Source organism: Callorhinus ursinus, unplaced genomic scaffold, assembly GCF_003265705.2.
Source record: "Callorhinus ursinus isolate GAN/ISIS: 27379988/994484 unplaced genomic scaffold, GSC_fseal_2.0 scaffold1, whole genome shotgun sequence".
NCBI lineage: Eukaryota > Metazoa > Chordata > Mammalia > Carnivora > Otariidae > Callorhinus > Callorhinus ursinus.
This window is the reverse complement of record NW_027397063.1, coordinates 39,271,834-39,291,502: the sequence shown is the minus strand read 5'-3', so window position 1 is coordinate 39,291,502 and position 19,669 is coordinate 39,271,834. Positions and strand designations below refer to the sequence as shown.

Genomic DNA, 19,669 nt, shown 5'->3' with positions numbered 1-19,669 from the left:
TCTTTTCCTCCCCATTTCACATTTAACAGGACAGAGACTTGAAAAGCTAACCCGCCCAAGTCGAAAAGCTTGTCAACAGAAGAACTGGAATCTTGACTCAAGCCGGTCCACCTCTAATCGCCATCCTCTTTCCCATCATTTCTGCCCTCCAGGGCTCAAAAGCTAGTGGTACCAACATAACAAGAATCATTTGCTGAATGCTGGGCTCTATCTCAAATACTGTACTGAGAACCTCATATGCATTCCCTCATGGAAAAATCAAGTAAAATGACCATGACATAGAAACAAAACAGTTAATATACTGGGTAAAGGCTAGCAGTACCACCTGGGAGGGTTAGAACTGTAGCTTCTCCAGTCCCACCCTTGATCTACTGAGTCAGAATCTGCATTTTAACAAAATCCCCAGGTAATTCATCAGCACAGTAAAGTTGGAGAAGACTGCTTTAGATGGTTTTGGTTCTACTTTTTATCTTTCCTAAGAGTTGTTTTGGTAATGTGCAGGCTCAGCCTAAGATTCTCCATTTACCAGACCTCACAAGACTCCAGCGAACAATGTACAAGGAAGCTGGTGCTGCTCCTCTGTGGTTTAAAATGCTGTCAGGGAGGGCAGAAGGCCCCAAACTACCCTCTCCCCAGTACACCTCTTTTTGAGTGTTCTAGAGTGTTGGTCTCTAGATACACATCGTTGGACTCCAAATACCCTCAGCAGGAGCGTCACTCCTTAACAAGACAAATTACACTGAAAGTGAGATTTGCTAATAGCATATGAAAGCCAGAATGGGATAAAGCAGTGTTTCTCAAACTTGAGTAATATGCAGACATTTTAAAAGGAAAAAAATTACCTCAAAGCCATTATATTGACTTAAATTGTTTTTTTTGTTTGAGAGAGAGAGAGTGCGCATGTGTGCACAGAGTGGGCGGGGGCCAAGGGAGAGGATCTCAAGCAGACTGCACACTGAGTGCAGAATCTGACATGGAAAGCTCAACCTCACGACCCTGAGGGCATGCCTGAGCTGAAATCAAGAGTCCCATGCTCAACATACCGAGCCACCCATGTGCCCTGACTTAAGTTGTTTTTATTATGAACTTTCTTAAATACCAAAAAGATATATTTGGACAACTATAAAAACAAAACCAATTTACAAATTAAATATAAGCAAAACTACAAAACCAACAAAAATCAAATAAACTAATGCAAATCAAATATAACAATTACTTCTGCTAAAATAAATGGCTTTTCACAGTATGACTATTGCACTGACAACTACAGTACGTATTCTTTTTGGTCCAGAATATGTATATTATTTTGTCCCCAAATTGACTCAATTTCTATTCAAATTAAATTCCACCAAAAAGTTGTTCAGCATGTTAAGTCCATGTTCTCTATGCATCAACCCTTGAAAATTAAAGCAGTGCTTCCTGCCTGTCACAGTCCTGAATACAAATGTAAGCTCCAGCACTGATATCATAGGTTGAACTCCGATACAAGACGCTCATCCAGGTGATCTAGAATATGCTTATATTTCTCAGCTCTTGTTGAGATGAAAGTGCAGAGTTAGATTATTATAATACAAAGTTTACAGACCTCTTTCCCTGCTCAGAAGAACATGTCAGCTGAGGTCTAGGAATTATCAACTTCAATTTGGGAAATGCTGAGATAAAGAATTAGGAAGAACTATACCTCAGTAGTTAATGAGGGGAAACTCCTCCTTATATAAATATTTCAGCTAGAAAATGCAGAAGAAATGATAGAATTTAGAATTTCATAAACCCTAGTGAATTAATAAATTCAACCAATAATAAACAAAGATGGCTGACACCCAGAAGCGATAACCCAACAAGATGTGCCTGAAGTATTCTTGCAAAAAAAAATTCAACTTGGGTGTGGTTCAACCTCTCTATATAATTACCAACCGATAGGAAATTCAGAGGCAGAAGAACATTGTTAAATGACATCATGGGAATACAAGTAAAATCCAGATGATGCAAAATTCTACAGGACAAGCTAGTTTCTTCAACAGATAAATTTAAGAAAAACAGAGATAAAGGGAGAACCTGTATACCAATAGAGACTTCTGAATAGTATCTACAACTATGATGTATGGACTTTATTTGGATCTTAATTTGAACAATAATAATTCAGGATTTTAAATTTTGTAGGGGTGATACTAGCATGTGCCTAAGTTTTTTTTTTAAAGAATCTTTATTTTTTAGAGATATATATTGAAATATTATGGACCAAATAATATGACTTGGATTTGCTTCAAAATTGTGATGGTTGATTTTATGTCAAACTGGCTAAGCCCACGGTACCCAGTTTCTGGTCAAACATCACCTAGATGTTGCTGTGAAGATATTTTTTAGATACAATCAATGTTCAACATTTAAATTGTAGACATTGAGAAAAGTAGATTACCCTCTACGTTGGTGGGGGAAGGGGAGGGAGAGCTCATTTAATCATCTGAAGGCCTTAAGAGGAAAGAAGTAATTCTGCCTCCAGATTGTCTTCCCAAGAGAAAATGCAACATCAACTCTTCCCTGGGTCTCCACCCTACTGGCTTGCCTTACAGATCTCACACTAGGTGGCCCCCATAATTGCAGGAGTCAATTCCTCTCCCTCTCTCTCCCCGCCCCCTCCCCATATATTTATATACACGTACACACACATCCTTCTGGTTCTGCTTCTCTGGAGAATTCTAACACAAAAAAATGATCTGGGGGAAGAAAATGCAGATGAGGAAATAGATAAAAAAAAAAATTGGCCATAAATTAGTAATTGCTGAAACTGGCTAACAAGTACATTATACTCTTCTCTCTATTTTTGGAGCTTCTTGAAATTTTACATTTAAAAACTTGGGAAGGATGAAAATAAATGGAAGTGTCAAACAGAAACCCAGTTTTTTGTCACTGGACCTGACAACAGAACAGCGTATTAGAAATCAAGGCTGTCCTGAGAAATCCAAGGCTATGACTCCAATACTCACAAGGGAGAAATTAAAGCTAGAAGGGCCTGGCCTTGGAGGTGACTCTTCTCTTGATCTTGAACTTCCAGTCTAATTTACACTGCACCCTCTCTGCACCTGCACATCCCTTTACCACAGCATTTTCTCACATTTCTACTCTCAGTCTCTTCTCACTAACCAAGAGCACCTTATTCATCCAAGCACCAAGCTTGCACTCAGCAATGTTGGATGAATGAATCTAAGCAGTGCTTACTCTTAAGCCAACTCATGCTACTCCTTTCTAGTTCGTATTTTCTTCTAATTGTTAGAGCCTACCACTAAGTGCTCCATTTTTAATTTCTGCATATGTTCTGATTCTTAATATTCTTCCCTCACAACCAAACATTTGAGGTCTCACTCTGAGGTGGTGGTGGGGCAGTGGGCTTTGGCATTCACCATCAGAGAATTTTGTAAAATGAACCTTCAAAATCCCGGTTCCTGGGCAGGAAACAAAATTCCACGCAATAAGTAGCCTAATTTGCAGTGCTTTCTTTCCAACCTATTTTTTTTAAAGATTGTATTTATTTATTTGACAGAGAGAGAGAGAGAGAGCATGCCCAAGCAGGGGGGAGTGGGAGAGGGAGAAGCAAGCTTCCCGCTGAGCAGGGAGCCCAGTGCGGGGCTCCATCCCAAGGCCCCTGGAATCATGACCCAAGCAGCCACGCATCCCTCTTTCCAACCTCTTTAAAGGAAAAGCTCTCAGGGCACCTGGGTGGCTCAGTCGTTAAGCATCTGCCTTAGGCTCAGGTCATGATCCCAGGGTCCTGGGATTGAGCCCCGCTCAGTGGGGAAGCCTGCTTCTCCGCTCAGTGGGGATTCCCCGCTCAGTGGGGAAGCCTGCTTCTCCCTCTCCCACTCCCCTTGCTTGTGTTCCCTCTCTCACTGTCTCTCTCTCTCTCTGTCAAATAAATAAACAAAATCTTTTAAAAAAGAAAAGAAGAGAAAAATTCTCTGACTCAGGACTTGCTATGAAAGTCATTCTTTTACACAGGTCTGCTGTGAGGTGGCAGAATTTCAATGTGGATAGTCATTCAAATGGGCTGTTTCTTTGGTTTTGTCATTGTATTCTGCATGGTTTTGGAATACAATAATTGATTCTACAATTGGAGTGAAGACAAATCCCAGGATATCCCATTTTACAAATTAAATAAGTGAAAACAATTTGTCCAATACCAGATTTTATTTTGAATCTAATGTATAGGAGAGAGAAACTAAGAAAAAAAGAGACAGAAATAGGCATTTCTCTTTTCCTTCAGCAAAATGAATATTTTAATTTGAAAATTTGATTAGAATGTTTTTAACATTTCTAAAAATTCAATTTGCCAACACATTTGGTAATAGGTTAAAATGATCAAAAAGTTAATACATTTCTTTTTTTTTTTTAAGTAACATATAATGAATTATTGGTTTCAGAGGTAGAGGTCAGTGATTCATCAGTCTTGTAAAATTCACAGCGCTCACCATAGCACATACCCTCCCCAATGTCCATCATCCAGCCTCCCCATCCCTCCCACCCCCCTCCCCTCCCGCAACCCTCAGTTTGTTTCCTAAGATTAAGAGTCTCTTATGGTTTGTCTCCCTCTCTGGTTTCATCTTGTTTCATTTTTTCCTCTCTTCCCCTATGATCCTCTGCCTTGTTTCTTAAATTCCACATAGGCATCTAAACTCCAGGATCCTCTAAACTCACATTCAGACAACAAAAAGTGGAGAGTTTTATAGCTCACCATGCTCCATGGAAAATGCTTTGACTCCTATACAGGAACATGAGGGGTCAAGTGGGTTGAGGTCTCCTTCCCTCTTGCCCCTTTCTCTGTCCCTTGACTTGATGCTTAAAGTCATTACTTTAACCCAAAGAAATAGCCACCTTTGCTTTTGCGTCCACCTTACAGAGGGTCAGGGCCCAAGTCCATGACAAAACCTGGAGGTAAATTAGAATGAACAAAGAGAATAGAGAGGAATGAGTAAATGCTGCCTGGGCTGCCAGCATCACAGTTGGGTGACATGTCCATGAAGAACAGCAAGGCTTCCGGAGAAAACTATACACAAGCCTCATAGCCTTTGACAGAGATCTGAAAGGTCCTCAGAAAACATGTCAGTAATTGTTGACAGTGTTGACAGCTGTGCAGGAACATCACCCACATTTTCAGTTCCCACCCTTCAACACTTGGTACCCCTTTGGACATGTGGAGGTAGATATGCCACATTCAGCAGCAACAGCAAAAGTACAGGATACCCAGTGACATTGGAATCCCAGATAAGCAACAAAAAATTTGGGGGGCTAAGTATGTCCCATATATTTCATGTGTTATTTGACATTCAAATTTCACTGGACACCCTGTGTTTTATCTGGCAACCCATGAAAGGATTTCCATTGGGTAAAGAATATTGCAACAGCTCGGGGTAGAGGTTTCTCAGGCAATACCCATGAAGCTGGGGAAGAAACTGACACTGAAGTGCCCCATGAAAATAAGAAGAACCCAAGAATATTTCTGTTTCCCCAAGCCTGAAATCTATTAGAAGAGACTAGCATGTTTCTCTGAGTAAGAAATCTCAAGTTGATTTGGCTGTGACTTCTAGAGTCAGATGTACTACCATCAAACCACAAGGTGACAGGCTGTGACTTTTGAATATTTCCAAATCTATATTTAAACATCCTGTGCTAGGATGCCTGGGTGGTTCAGTCGGTTAAGCATCTGCCTTCGGCTCAGGTCATGATCCCAAGGTCCTGGGATCAAATCCAACATGGGACTCCTTGCTCAGTGGGGAGCCTGCTTCTCCCTCTGCCTGCCACTCCCCCTGCTTGTGCTCTCTCTCTCTCTCTCTCTCTCTCTGACTAATAAATAAATAAAATCTTAAAAAATAAAATAAACATCTTGTGCTCTTTCTTAATCAAAATTGCCCCCGTGCCTCATTCATGCAATGAGAAATTTGGTCTGAAACAGTGGTCTCATCACGTAAGCTGAGGACCCCTGGGCCGGGATTCCATTGTAAGAGGCCACCTGAAGTGGTATGAATGTGTCTTTTGTTCCTCAATCCACACATAGTAAAAGTACAGCCATACCAAATTGTTGGATAGGGTAGGGAGGAATCTTAAAAGTCCTCTGATGTTAAAAATGGGTCAATCTCATATTTGGTAATGCTGGAAGCATTGGTCAACAATGATTTTCAGTGTTTCTTCCAACCTCTTCATGAATCCTAGCAACAGAGCCAGCAAATCATTGGTTCTTGGCTGGTTCTTCTGAAAATCAGTTCTGAACAAATAGAGTAAGAGTCTTGGGGCTCAAAGTTGGAACGACTGGTCATAAAGGTGGTCAAGTATGATGGGCACTATATTAACCTTGTTGTTCCCTTCATTGGATTTAACAAATACAAGACATCTTCTGAATTCCTGTAGGTATTTTATTTCTTTTCGTATAGGCACATACCACAGTACCTTAGATGGGGTACTTTATAGACATTTTGGTGTCCATAAAGGAATTGGTAAAAGCTTATTTTTTTATTAACTTTCATTTATTCTCACTTCACAAGTATTTACGGTACACTAACTCTAACCAGGTATTATATTCTGCTCTTGACAACAAACTACTGCATACTGCATTTTTCCAAAGAGATAAATGCAAAGTAAGATGACGTCTCTTGTTCAGTGATTCCTGATGTAGATGATACTCCCCAAATCATAGATATCATAAATAATATTTATGTATTTTAAATACTTATTTTAAAATATCTACTACTAGGTGTTGTGAGATTTTTATGTCTTGGTCTAAAAAAAATTGAGAAACATTATTGGAGCCATATTTACTCATTTCTGCCTTTGACTGCAAATATAAAAGTCAATATTGAACCAAAGATTTTCTTCCACTTAAAGCTTCCTACTTTAAAAAAGACTTCTTACTGAGGAGACTCTAAAGCACAATGTGTTCTTTGTAACCTAATTTGTTTGAACTGTGACCTATCCTGTTGTAATGCAAAACTAACGGAGTAAAAAAAAAAAAAAAGTCAAAATTATTTTGGCGATGTTTTTTTGTTGTTGCTGTTGTTATTTATTTAAAATGATAAGAATTCTGAAGCACCTGGGTGGCTCAGTCAGTTAAGTGTCTGCCTTTGGCTCAGGTCATGATCCCAGGGTCCTGGGATCAAGTCTCGCATCAGGCTCTGCGCTCAGCAGGGAGTCTGTCCCTATCCCTCTCCCTCTGTGCTCTTTCTCTTTCTCTCTCAAATAAATAAATAAAATCTTTAAAAAAATAGAAAAAAATAAAACAAAATAAAATGAGAAGAACTCTTAATGGCTAGTTTCCCTTAAGTCTACCTGCAATATTGTCTAAACTGAAGACAATGAGACAATGGGACAATGAGACAATGAGTCTATGAGACTTCTTGTTGCCTCATTTGAACAATGAGTCTTATACCAAGTCCAGAAATAACAAAACAAATGAGGAAAGACTGGCTAATGATAGCACCTTAAATTTTGTGAAACCTTTAACACTTCCAAGTCCATGATCTGGTTAATTCCGTGAAGGACCTTAAGAAATATGATCAGGAACACAGGAAGAAGAGAGGCTGGCCTGAAGGTTCATAGCTGAGGTGTAACTAAACCACAAGTCTCCTATATGCCCAGCTTCGAGCCTTTTTTTCACTGTTTTTCACTGACAGAAGTCAAAAAAGACATCTAATTAAAAGTGGCCGAAAGCAAGTGATAAACCAGCAATAACAGGACTTTGGGGAGGGAAAGCCAACTAGAGACTGCTGTGCAAGAAAAGTAAGAAGCCCCAGGAGGGCTGATGGGATTTTTTTGAGTAACTCCTTAGAATCTACTTGGACACAGTGAGGATCCTCAGGCTCCTACATGGGATGATCTCTTGAGGTCCCATCTACCTCCTAGACACCACTATTCAACGTCCCGCCAGCATCACAGCTACATAGAAGTCAGACCACAGCCCATCACAAGATACAAGGAAGCTGCTAACTGGCATTAGGGATGCAAAAAGAAAGCAAGGCCAGAGATTTCTGAAGGCATCACTGTTAATCAGCACGTATATGGCTTATCATTCCTTTAAACAATGCATGGATTAAGGGCTTTAGATTGAGTAGGCACCTGCAGAATACGCCACCTACAGTGTCTTATCTTATCCGCCCATGTCTCTCCAAGGGCTCCAAATTACTGTTAGACTCCTGGTATTAACAGAGGAGCAAACTAAGGCTTAAAAAAGGTAAGTAACTTATTGAAAGCTTTCTCACAGCTAGTTCAGTGGCAGAGCTGGGATTGGAACCTGGTGTGACTGACTCTAGACCCCATGCTCTTACAATACGTTCCTGCCCCTCCCTGAGACACAGAGCAACTGAGTGCTTTGAGGACAATTAGGACTCCAGCGTGCCTGGCCCAGAGGGCAATATAGGGCAGAAGTGGAAATACAGGAAGGTGGCTAGAGGTGAGGTTTCAAAGGCTACCCAATGCCAGCTGAGGAGGTGGCCCTCTCTGCTGTAAGCTGCACTTCCTCCCAGCTGTCATTATCCAGGGAAGGAAAAGGTGCAAAGTGAGAGAAGGGCAGGGCACCTGGCCTAGTGCTTCTCTGCTAGTATCAGCAAGCTCGTAAAAGCTTTGAAGAAAAGCAGTGAGGTGGTGTAAATGGTATTTCAGGAAGATTCATCCGCCAGCCGTGCACAGGGGATATTAAAGGGAGCAAGAGGCTGGAGGCGAGGACACTGGTTAAGAGGCTGTTGCTGGCACTCGTTTCTGAGATGATGAGTCTGAGTCAGAACAGGGCAGTGAGAACAGGGGGAAAAGGGACAAATGTGAGAATTACCCACAGTGAAGGAAGGGCTGCACGGGAGCTGCAGAGCCAAGGTTGTGGTCCCTGAAGATCTGAGGCAGCCGGAAAAGAGGAGGAAAGACACTACCAGCAGTCACATTTTTTAAAGAAGAAACAGGTGAAATTAATTTTAAGGATATATTTGATTTTATTTAACCAAATATATCCAAAATGTTATAATTTAAATGTGTGATCTATTGAAAAAATTGATGAGATAGTTCACATTTTTTTTTTGTACTAAGTCTTTATCTTCTGTATTTTACACTCAAAGCACACCTCAACTGGGACTAGCCACACATCAAGTCACATGTGGCTAGTGGTTACCATAATGGATAACACAGATCCTTGCAGGATGCTTGACATGTATAACTTACTTGATAAAAAGTTGATTCATGAGAAAGGGAAGGTGGGAAGGGAAACAAGAAGAAAAGATGGAGAGAAAAAAAGAGAGAGAAACTAATATTTGTTGGGTATTTTATGTTAAATTCTTTCATATTTCAATAAATTATATGATTTAATTCTAATATCAACCCTGGTGAGGTAGGCATAATGAGAACCATCTTTATAAATGGGACACTGGTTTGGAGATGTCATGTAACTTGCCCAGGATCACATTGTCTTATGAGTGAAAGAACCAAGATTCAGAATGCAATTTCCCTTACTGCCTACACTCATGGAAGCCAGACATAACAAGTCTAGTCAGGCCCAGACTGCCATCTAAATCTCTCTCATCCAGATAAAACATCCCAGGGATCCTATAATATATCGTTTTGAATCCCACATATACTCATTTCAAAAGTATGATCTGATTATTGCAGGCTAACATGGGAGTCTCCCCTTCTTCCTCCAGAAATGTTTTAGAGGGATCCTTATCGCATTTGCTGCTGTCCATTAGGACACCACTATGGCCAAACAAAATGGAGGCATCTGAAGTACCTCACATATGCCAAGCTCAATAACATGCCTCCTAGCTCTATATAGTTTTCCCACTACCTAGAACCCTCACCTGATTAACATGCATCCTACATGACTCAGTTCAAGAAAAAAAGGACCAAAGAAATGGGAAAAAATGCAACTCATCAGTCATCTCATCTCAGCCAAGGAATCTCCCTGACCAGCTCTCCAAGTGTGAGGGCCCCCTTTACTGTGGTCCTAAGATACTCTTATGGAATTTTTCATGCAAACCATCATTATACACCTAGGGTCTCCCTCACCAGACTATGAGCTTCTGGAAAGCAAGAACCATATCTTTTATCTTTATATACCCATTGGACAGCATTTATTGAATGGGTTGTTAAACAAGTTGATAAAGGAATGGATCTATCAATGAGCACACTCAAAACCCTGTTTAAGTATAAGAAGAAATACCTGGTACCACACAGTCCAAAGAGCTAAAAGAGGATGAAAGTACTCTTGCAATATCTGCATCGCACTCAAGCTAGTTGTCAAGGTGTGGGTCACAGTGACATGAGCAGATGACATCAGCAGAGCACCCTGTGATGCTTCCAACCAAATCATAAGAAGCATTGTTTTAAGCTGTGAAGAAGATGTAACAAAATTGAGACTTATTCCACTGTTAGCTCCTGGGAGGTTAGGGATATATGGAAGTCATGAAATAGGAATACGGTGGGTAGGAAGAAGCATTCTAAGCATCAGAATGTGGGCCACAGAGCCAAAGACCCTAGGGCATGCTGACCTGGAGGGGACAGGGGACATGCAGTGTTGGTATCCATATACCCATCAGAAGGACAGATGGTAGCAGACTGCACTGAGCAAAGGGCCAAACCTCAGGAACTTAGTTCTCCCTAATTCACAACACCCTGGACAAGTATGTTCACCATCTGGGAATATCTTGAAAGATGTTTATAGTTTGGAACTCTTGGCTGCACCTGAGATTGTGGTCTGTACTAAGTGTTGGGTCAAAGCTTCTAACCTTTGATGCACCACATTGGTGTGCTCCTGGTGGGTACAGTTGTGTTAGAGGAAAATACAAATTCCCTCAGTCCTGGGGAACAGCCAGGTGAGTGTAAGGGAGGGCCAATCCTTGTGGAAGCCAGAACCTACCCCCCCAACCCTGGCCTACTGCCTAGAAATGAGCCCTCTTATCTACATGATATCATGTTCTATGTAAAGTCTGCCATGAAAAATGTTGGAAAGTATTGAGTTAGACTATCTGAGATGAATAAGCAAGCTTCAGAGACTTTTAAAAAGTATTTCATTTTGACAGGGCCAAGTGGGTAGAGGATAGTAGATATGATAGTAGCCAGGATCTGGCCCAATAGCCTTGCAGGATTATGAGTTCTCAAATGTAAGTACAAACCAAGACCAGCCTATTTGTGTGGGTGTTTTTGAGAATTCAGGTGGAAGATGGGACACTAGCACATGGCACCATTGAAAGTAAATTAATAATAATAACCCACAAGAATAAGGCACAGGCCCTCAACAAAGGCACAGTCCTGACAAACAAACATATCTAGGTGAGTAACACTTCATCCCCCAATAGCCCATATTTCCTAATTGAGAGAGGCAGGTCAGGGGCCCAGAGTCAGCCCTACAACCACTGCCTGGCGCCTCCCCACCTTTCCTCCTAGCACGGTATGGCCCAGGGAAACATTAGTCCTTAGAAATTAGAAACACTCAAGGAATTTCTCAGGCATACTATCATTAAAGCCTCATAAACAAGCTGGAAAATGACGAGGAAGAGGATGTGATTACCAGTGAAGCTAAGCTCATTACCCCCATCCCCCAAATTTATTCTCCTGCCCCTGTTTGCTTGTCTTTTCAAGCATAGATCTGAACTCAAGGTGGGATAGAGCTGGGAAGGCACATAACCAGAGAACACCAATAATACCTAAAAGATAATTAAAGGTATCAGGAAAGCATGGTTTCTATTGAACTCTTAACCAGAAACCACAAATAAGGAAGAACAAACACCTCTCCCCACACTACTAAGCTCATCAGAAATATACTTCACAGTCACAGCAAATGGGCCTAGAGCTGTAATAGGACCAGGGTACAGCAGAAAGGCAAGAGCTGAATGTGGCAAGGAGGCCCTCTTCACTCTGAGCAGGTGGCAGACCAGTCCCACTTCTCAGCATGACTCTGGTTGGCATCACATGCCCGTGGATCTGAGTGGGAAGCAGAAGGCCAGACACATCTGGCACCAAGTCATATGGAGTAAATGGCCCCAAGGGTGTGAGTGTGTGTGTATGTGCTGAAGCTACCGTGGCACCTCAAGAGCCCGAGCCAAGGAGAAGCTAACATCTGAGATTTAAATCAGCCCTGCCAAGGTAGGGCAGACACCAAAGAGGAAACTAAGGTTAATCTCCACCACACCCAACCTCCACCAGAGATGCAAATGTCACCTAGACTCCATCTGTTCAACTCTGTCAGTGGGGAGCTGAGCACATGCCAGAGGAATTTAAATTCTACTAAATACCAAACTAAAAAGCATCCAAGGTATTTACAGAGCTCCACTCTCTAAATTTTGCTCCCAGTTTCTAAAGGGTTTCGTTCTTCAACAATTAGAAATGACTAGAAAGCAAATATCTTCTTTCTTGAAGGCTAATAAAATGCTCACTCACTTATCATCTACCATGGGCCAAAGAATAATTAGGGAGTCTCCTTGATGTGAATCCCACTTTGTCACTTCAAAGTAGCTTCCAGGTCCCAGTTTAGCAGTAATACCATGATAATCTTAACTTTTTTACTTCCCCTTATTCCCCCATTTCCTAGAGCAAGACAGAAAAAGTGACAGGTCTTTCTTAGTGATGAGATACTCTTGCTCTCATTGTCTTGGGGACAGGAAATGATGAAGGCAAAGGCTGCTGTTGTCCAAAGGGTTGAAGCCAGGTTGGGAACCTGTGTCTGCTTGCTTCTCCAAGGGATGTAAGAAGAAACACTAGACCCAGAAGCCCGGCCCCACCATGGTTCACTTTGGCTGCACAGAGTTGGAGGTTCTTGTGAAGTGAGTGTTTTGGGGGCAGGGTAGGGAGGGAACAGGATTATATAAAAAGGCATTGCAGGTTAAAATCACACACACACACAAACAGAAAAGAGCAGAAGACAAAATAGGAACAAAGAACAAGGACAATGAATAGAAAACAGGAACAAATATGGTAGATATTAAACTATACTAATAATTAAACATCAATGGTCTAAGTGCACCAATTAAAAAACAAGATTGTCAGAGTGGATCAAAAAAAAAAAAAAAAAAAAAAAGACCCGGGCGTGTGGGTGGCTCAGTCAGTTAAGCATCTGCCTTCAGCTCAGGTCATGATTCCAGGGTCCTGGAATCGAGCCCCGCATCAGGCTCCCTGCTCTGCGGGAAGCCTGCTTCTCCTTCTCCCACTCCCCCTGCTTGTGTTCCCTCTCTCGCTGTGTCTCTCTCTGTCAAATAAATAAATAAAATCTTTAAAAAAAAAAAAGAAATGGACAGATCCAACAGGCAGAAAATCAGTAGGGATATAACTGAACTCAAAAGCACCATTAATCAAATGAATATAACTGACATCAATAAACTACCTCAACAACAATTCTCAAGCTCAAATTAAACAGTCACTAAGGTAGATCACACTCTGGGCCATAAAACACACCTTAACATATTTAAAAGAATAGAAATAATACAATATATTCTCTTAGACCACAATGCAATTTAATTACAAATCAATAACAGAAAGATAGCTAGAAAATCCCAAAATGCATGGAGATTAAACAACACATTTCTCAATAACACATGAGAAAAGAAAAAATCTTAAGAGAAATTTTTAAATATTTTGGGTAAATGAGAATGGAAACACCAACTTATCAAAATTTATGGGATGCAGCAAAAGTAGTGCTTAGTGGGAAACTTATAACATCAAATGCATATTAAAAAAGAAAAAAAGATCTAAAATGAATAATCTAAGCTCCTACCTTAGAAAACCATAAGAAGAACAAATTGAGATCAAAATAAGCGAAGAAAAAGATAATAAGAATCAGAACAGAAATTAATGACATTGAAAACAGGAAATCAATAGAGAATAGCAAAAAAACAAAAGTTGGTTCTTTGAGAAAATCAATAAAATTAATAGGCTTCTAGCCAGGCTAAGATAAAAAAGAAAAAGAAAGACACATATTACTAACACCAGAAATGAAAGAGGGGGCATCATTACTGATCCCATGAACATAATGAGGATAATAAAGGAACATTATGAACAACTCTATACCCACAAATTGGATAACCTAGATGAAATGGACCAATTCCTTGAAAGATGTAATTTACCAAACTCATGTAAGAAAAGATATAGATAATCTGATTGGCCTATATCTATTAAAGAAACTGAATAAGTGATTAATGACCTTCCAAAATAGAAAGAACCAGGCCCAGATGGGTTTACTGGTGAATTCTACCAAAAATTTAAGGAAAAAAATTGTATCAATTCTGCATAATCTCTTTCAGAAGATAGAAGTAAAGGGAATGAATACTTCTTAACTTATTCTATGAGGCCAGCATTACCTTATCACTAAAACCAGACAAAAACATTACAGGAAAACAAAACTACAGATCTCATGAACATAGATGTAAAACTCTTCAGCACAACATTAGCAAAACAAATCACAACAATGTATAAAAATCATCACACATTACAACCAAGTAAGACATATCCCAGCATGGTTTTTGAATGTTGTCAACATTTTTGAATGTTGGTAAAAATTAACTAAATTAATATATCACAATAGGCTAAAGAAGAAAAATCACATAATCATACCAATAGATGCAGAAAAAGCATTTGACAAAATCCTACACCCATTCATAATTAATTAATTAATTAATTAATTTCTTTAAAAAACCTCTCAACAATCTGAAGTAAAGGGGAACTTCTTTAACTTAATAATGAATATCTACAAAAATCCACAGCTAACATCATACTTGATGGTGAGAAACTAGAAGTTTTCTTGCTAAAACCAGGAATAGACACCATTGTACTAGAAGATTTAGCTAATGCAATAAGAGAAGAAAGGGAAATAAGAGGTATTCATTGGGAAGGAAGAAATAAAACTGTCTTTGTTCACAAATGACCTAACAATCTATGTAGAAAATCCAAAACAATTGACAAGAAACTATAATAAGCAACTGTAACAAAATTGAGATACAAAGTTAATATACAAAAGTAAGTGGGACTGCCTCTCTAAGGCAAAGGAAACCATCAGCAGAATGAAAAAGCAACATATAGAATGGGAGAAAAATATCAGCAAATCATATATCCAATAAGGACTTAATATCCAAAATATATAAAAAACTCATACAACTCAATAACAAAAAAATTAATCCAATTTAAAAATAGGCAAAGAAATTGAATAAATATTTTTCCAAGAAAGACATACAAATGGTCAATGGGTATGTAAAAAGATGTTCAACATCACTATCATCAGGGAAGTGCAAATCAAAACCACAATAAGATATCACCTCACACCTGTTAGAATGGCTATTGTCAAAAAGACAAGAAATAACAAGTCTGTGAAGGATGTAAAGAGAAGGGAACTACTGTTGGTGGAAATGGAATTGGTGCAGCCACTATGAAAAACAGTATGAAGTTTCCTCAAGAAATTGAAAATAGAAATACCGTATGATCCAACAATTACATTACTTGGTATTTATCTAAAAAAACACAATCATTCTCTCAAAAAGATATCTGCATCCCCATATTTATTGCAGCATTACTTACAAGCCAAGACATGGTAACAACCTAAGTGTCCATCAAGAGATGAATGGATAAAGAAAATGTAGTGTACATATAGTAGTGTAAAAAATGTAGTGTTTGTGTATATGTGTGTGTGTGTGTGTGAGTGTGTGTGTGTGTGTGTATGTGTGTGTATGAAAGAAATCCTGCCACTTGGGACAATATGGATGGAATTTGAGAGCACTATGCTAAGCAAAATAAGTCAGAGAAAGACAAGTACTGTATGATCTCACTTATGTATGGAATCTAAAAAGAAAACAAAAAACAAAAACAAATAAAAAACAACAACCAAACTTGTAGATATAAGGAACAGATCAGTGGTTGCCAGAGGTGGGTGAGGAAGGGGGGATAAAATGGGTACAAGTGGTCAAAAGGTACAAACTTCCAGTTATAAGATAAATGAGACCTGGGGATAAAATGTTCAACATGGAACTATAATTAGTAATACTGTATTGTATATTTGAAAGTTGCTAAGGAAGTAGATCTTAAAATTTCTCCTCACACACAAAAAATTGTAACTGTGTGGTGATGGATGTTACCCAGACTTAATATGGTAATCATTATGCAATATATACACATACAAAATCATTATGTTGTATACCTAAAATTAATACAATGTTATCTGTCAATTATATTTCAATAGAAAAGAAAACAACCAATTGGCCCAATTAAAACGTGGTCCAAAGACCTGAACAGACACCTCCCCAAAGAAGATATGCAGATTGCAAATAAGCATATGAAAAGCTGCTCAGTATAACATGTCATTAGGGAATTACAAATTAAAACAACAGTGAGATACTACTACACGCATATTAAAATGGATAAAATCGAGAACACTGACAGTACCAAACGTTGGTGACAATGTGGAGCAACAGGAACTCTCATTCATTGTTGATGGGAATGCAGTATTGGACAGCAACTTTGGAAGACAGTTTGGCAGCTTCTCACAAAACTACTCCTATTCTTACCATATGACCCAGCAATCAAACTTTGATATTTAGCCAAGTTGAAAATGTATATGCACTCAAAGACCTGCATATGGAGATTCATACCAGCATTATTTACAATTGCCAAAACTTGGAAGCAACCAAGATGTCCTTCAGTAGATGAATGGGTATATAAAATGTAATACATCCTTAAAATGGGATATTATTCAGTGGTAAAAGGAAATGAGCTATCAAGCTACAAAAAGACATGGAAGAAACTTAAATGCATATGACTAAGTGAAAGAAGCCACTCTGAAAAAGCTACAATACTATATGATTTCAATTACATGACATTCTAGAAAAGGCAATAACCATGGGGACAGTAAAAATATCAGTGGTTGCCAGGGGTTAGCAGGGAGGGAGAGATGAATGGGCAAAGCATCAAGGATTTTTAAGGCCATGAGACTATTCTATATACTATAATGGTGTATACATGTCATTATACATTTGTCAACCCATAGAATGTGCAACACTAAAAGTAAACCATAATGTAAACTAACTTTGAGTGATAATAATATGTCAATAAAGATTCATCAAAATGTATCTCTCCACTGAGAGATGCAGATTGTCGGGAAGGCTGCGTACTCGTTGGGTAGGGGATATATGGGAACTCTATACTTCTGCTGAATCTTGCTGTGAATGCAAACTCTTCTAAAACATAAAGCCTATTTTCCAAAAAAAGGCACTGCAGGTAGATGCCCAATGTATAAAGTCATGTGAACAATGAAACAAACAGTATCACTTTCCAGAACCCAGCAAGGACAGCAAAAAAGGGAGAGCCCACTAATTTATTCTGTATCTGGCATCGAACCAGCAACTTAACACAGCCCCTAAGGAAAAGCCAAAAGTCATATTCTGTGCTTCCCAAAAATTTTTGTTTTCATGACCCAAAGCTGGTGAGGTCTCCTTGAATCAACAGGAGGGAGTGGAGGAGTCAGCAAGCACTCGTACTGACTGGAAATTGTGTCTAGTACACTGCAGGGGAGCTCTCTTGGGATCTCAACAGAAGCCAGCTATGTCCCAGCCAGCCGAGTCATCCTCTGGCCTTGGCCCAGGAAAGAGCCTCCCCAAAATAACTGCCAGATTCCACAGTCACTCTCAGCTTCTGCAGGCCTATAGGTATGATCAGAGCCCTAAAGGGCCATAGTCACAGCTGGAGAAGCTTCTTCATGTGTCCTCAGTTTTTTCCTCTTTCACTACCATGTTGCTCACTCTGTTGCCTTCCTCTGAAATCCCTTTAGTTTAACCCAGTTTCAAAAGTTCTATTTTTCCTGCTCTATACCTATGACAAGACAAGTGCTAAAACACAGTTATTGCTTGGACCTCACCAAGCATCAGCCATCTCCCCATGATCATATCCCAAATGCATCCTCCTAGAAGGGCCTGTGTTTCCATGTGAAGGTAATGTGCACAGCTGTGCTGGAAGCACCTCAGCTCAGGATGAAACCGCATCTCTACCACCAGATGTGAAGGGAAGTAACAATGGGCCCTGTTGGTATAATGATATCCCAACAGAAGCCGAAGAGAACCTACCTGGGGGAGTATCCCATCATGCTTGTTTGCCAGGCCATTCAAAAAGAATTTAAGTTTGCTTACAAAGATTGGCAACATATAATAAAGAGGAATGAGAAAAATGACAAGTTGAGGGGCTTGGAATCTCTGGATTGGGAGTGAGAAAAAATTGGCTACAACTGAATGATCTCTAACTTCACAGTTCTCCACCTCATTCTGTCCCTTCTTTACCGGTCCTGCATGATTCTAGCTTTCTTGTCAAGGTCACCAAAGACCCCCATATTGCTAAATTCAATGGCCAATTCTGTCTCAACTTACCTGAGCCACTAGCAGAGTTTCACAGAGCTGATCACTGCCTGCTCCTTGGAAAATATTCTTCCCATATTTTTCTTCTTCACTAGCCCCTCCTTCTTTTCTGGTTTCTCCTAATCCCTACCTTCTTAAAATTAGAATGTCCTAGGGCTCAGTTTTTAGAATTCTGTTCTATCTCCTCAGTACTGGGGAATCTCATCTCTTTTCACAGCATTCAACAGTATGCCACATGCTCACAACTCCCAGATTTTTATTTGTAGCCGGGACTTCTCCCCAGAACCCTAGACTCCTTATATCCATCTACCCACTTGGCTGTCCACCATACATCTCAAACTCAAAACTGTCCAAAGCAGATCTCCTGACACCCCAACCAGCTCTGCCTGCCCACAGTTTTCCCCACTCAGTGACAACTTCATTCTCCCAGTGTCACCAAAAATTTTATAGTCATCCTTGACGCCTCTCTTTCTCTCATTTCTCACATCCAATCTGTTGGAAAAGTCTGTTGGCTCTATCTCCAAAATATGCCCAGGATCTGACCACTTCTTACCACCTCCCCTGAGACCACTCTGGTACAGGCCTGGGTTATTAAAATGGTCTCCTAACTGGATTCTGTTTCCACCTTTACCCCTTTCAGACTATTCTTAACACAGAAGTCAATGTTATCTTGTTGAGATGTAAGTTATGCCCAAGTCCTCACAATGGCCTACATGGTTCCATATGATTTAGCCCCCCAACATTTCTCCAGGCTCCTCTCTTCTCATCTATTCCCTACCAGCCACACTGGCCTCCCTGCTTCTCCTTGAGTATACCAGGCTCTCCTTTACCTTCAGGTCTTTGTATTGGCTGTTCCTCCTGCTTGAAATACCCTTCACCTTCATCTCATCTAAGCTTTTGCTCAAATACCTTCTCAATGAGGCCTTCCCTGATGTCTCTATTTACAACTTCCCCATCCCCTTTTCCTGCTTTATTTTCCCCATCATACATCCCTTTCTAACATACTACATAATTAGAATGAAAGCTCCATGAATATAGGATTCTTTTCTATTTGTCTTTGCTGCTTAGAACGGTTCATGGCATATAGTAAGTGGTTCGGTATGTAAGTGTTGGATGGATAAACAGAGGCATAAACTGATGAATAAATGAATGGGTGGGTGGATGGATGGATGGATGGATTGGTGGATGGAAAGAGTGGATGGCAGGACTTGTATTTCAGCTGCCAGATTCCTGAATATCCAAGAGGGGGTAAATATTACAAATCAAGTAGAATTCAGCATTTAAGACACAGATCTCCCCAAATCTACTCTGCCTATAAACTGCAATGCTAG

The 19,669-nt window shown here is 39.9% G+C and overlaps 1 protein-coding gene across 5 annotated transcripts in view; it reads right to left on the bottom strand.

Moving 5' to 3' along the window:
- The window catches only part of TMEM45A (transmembrane protein 45A), a 66,407-nt gene that overhangs the window by 31,536 nt on the left and 15,202 nt on the right, over positions 1 to 19,669 (bottom strand). The gene's annotated exons all lie outside the window — the stretch shown is intronic.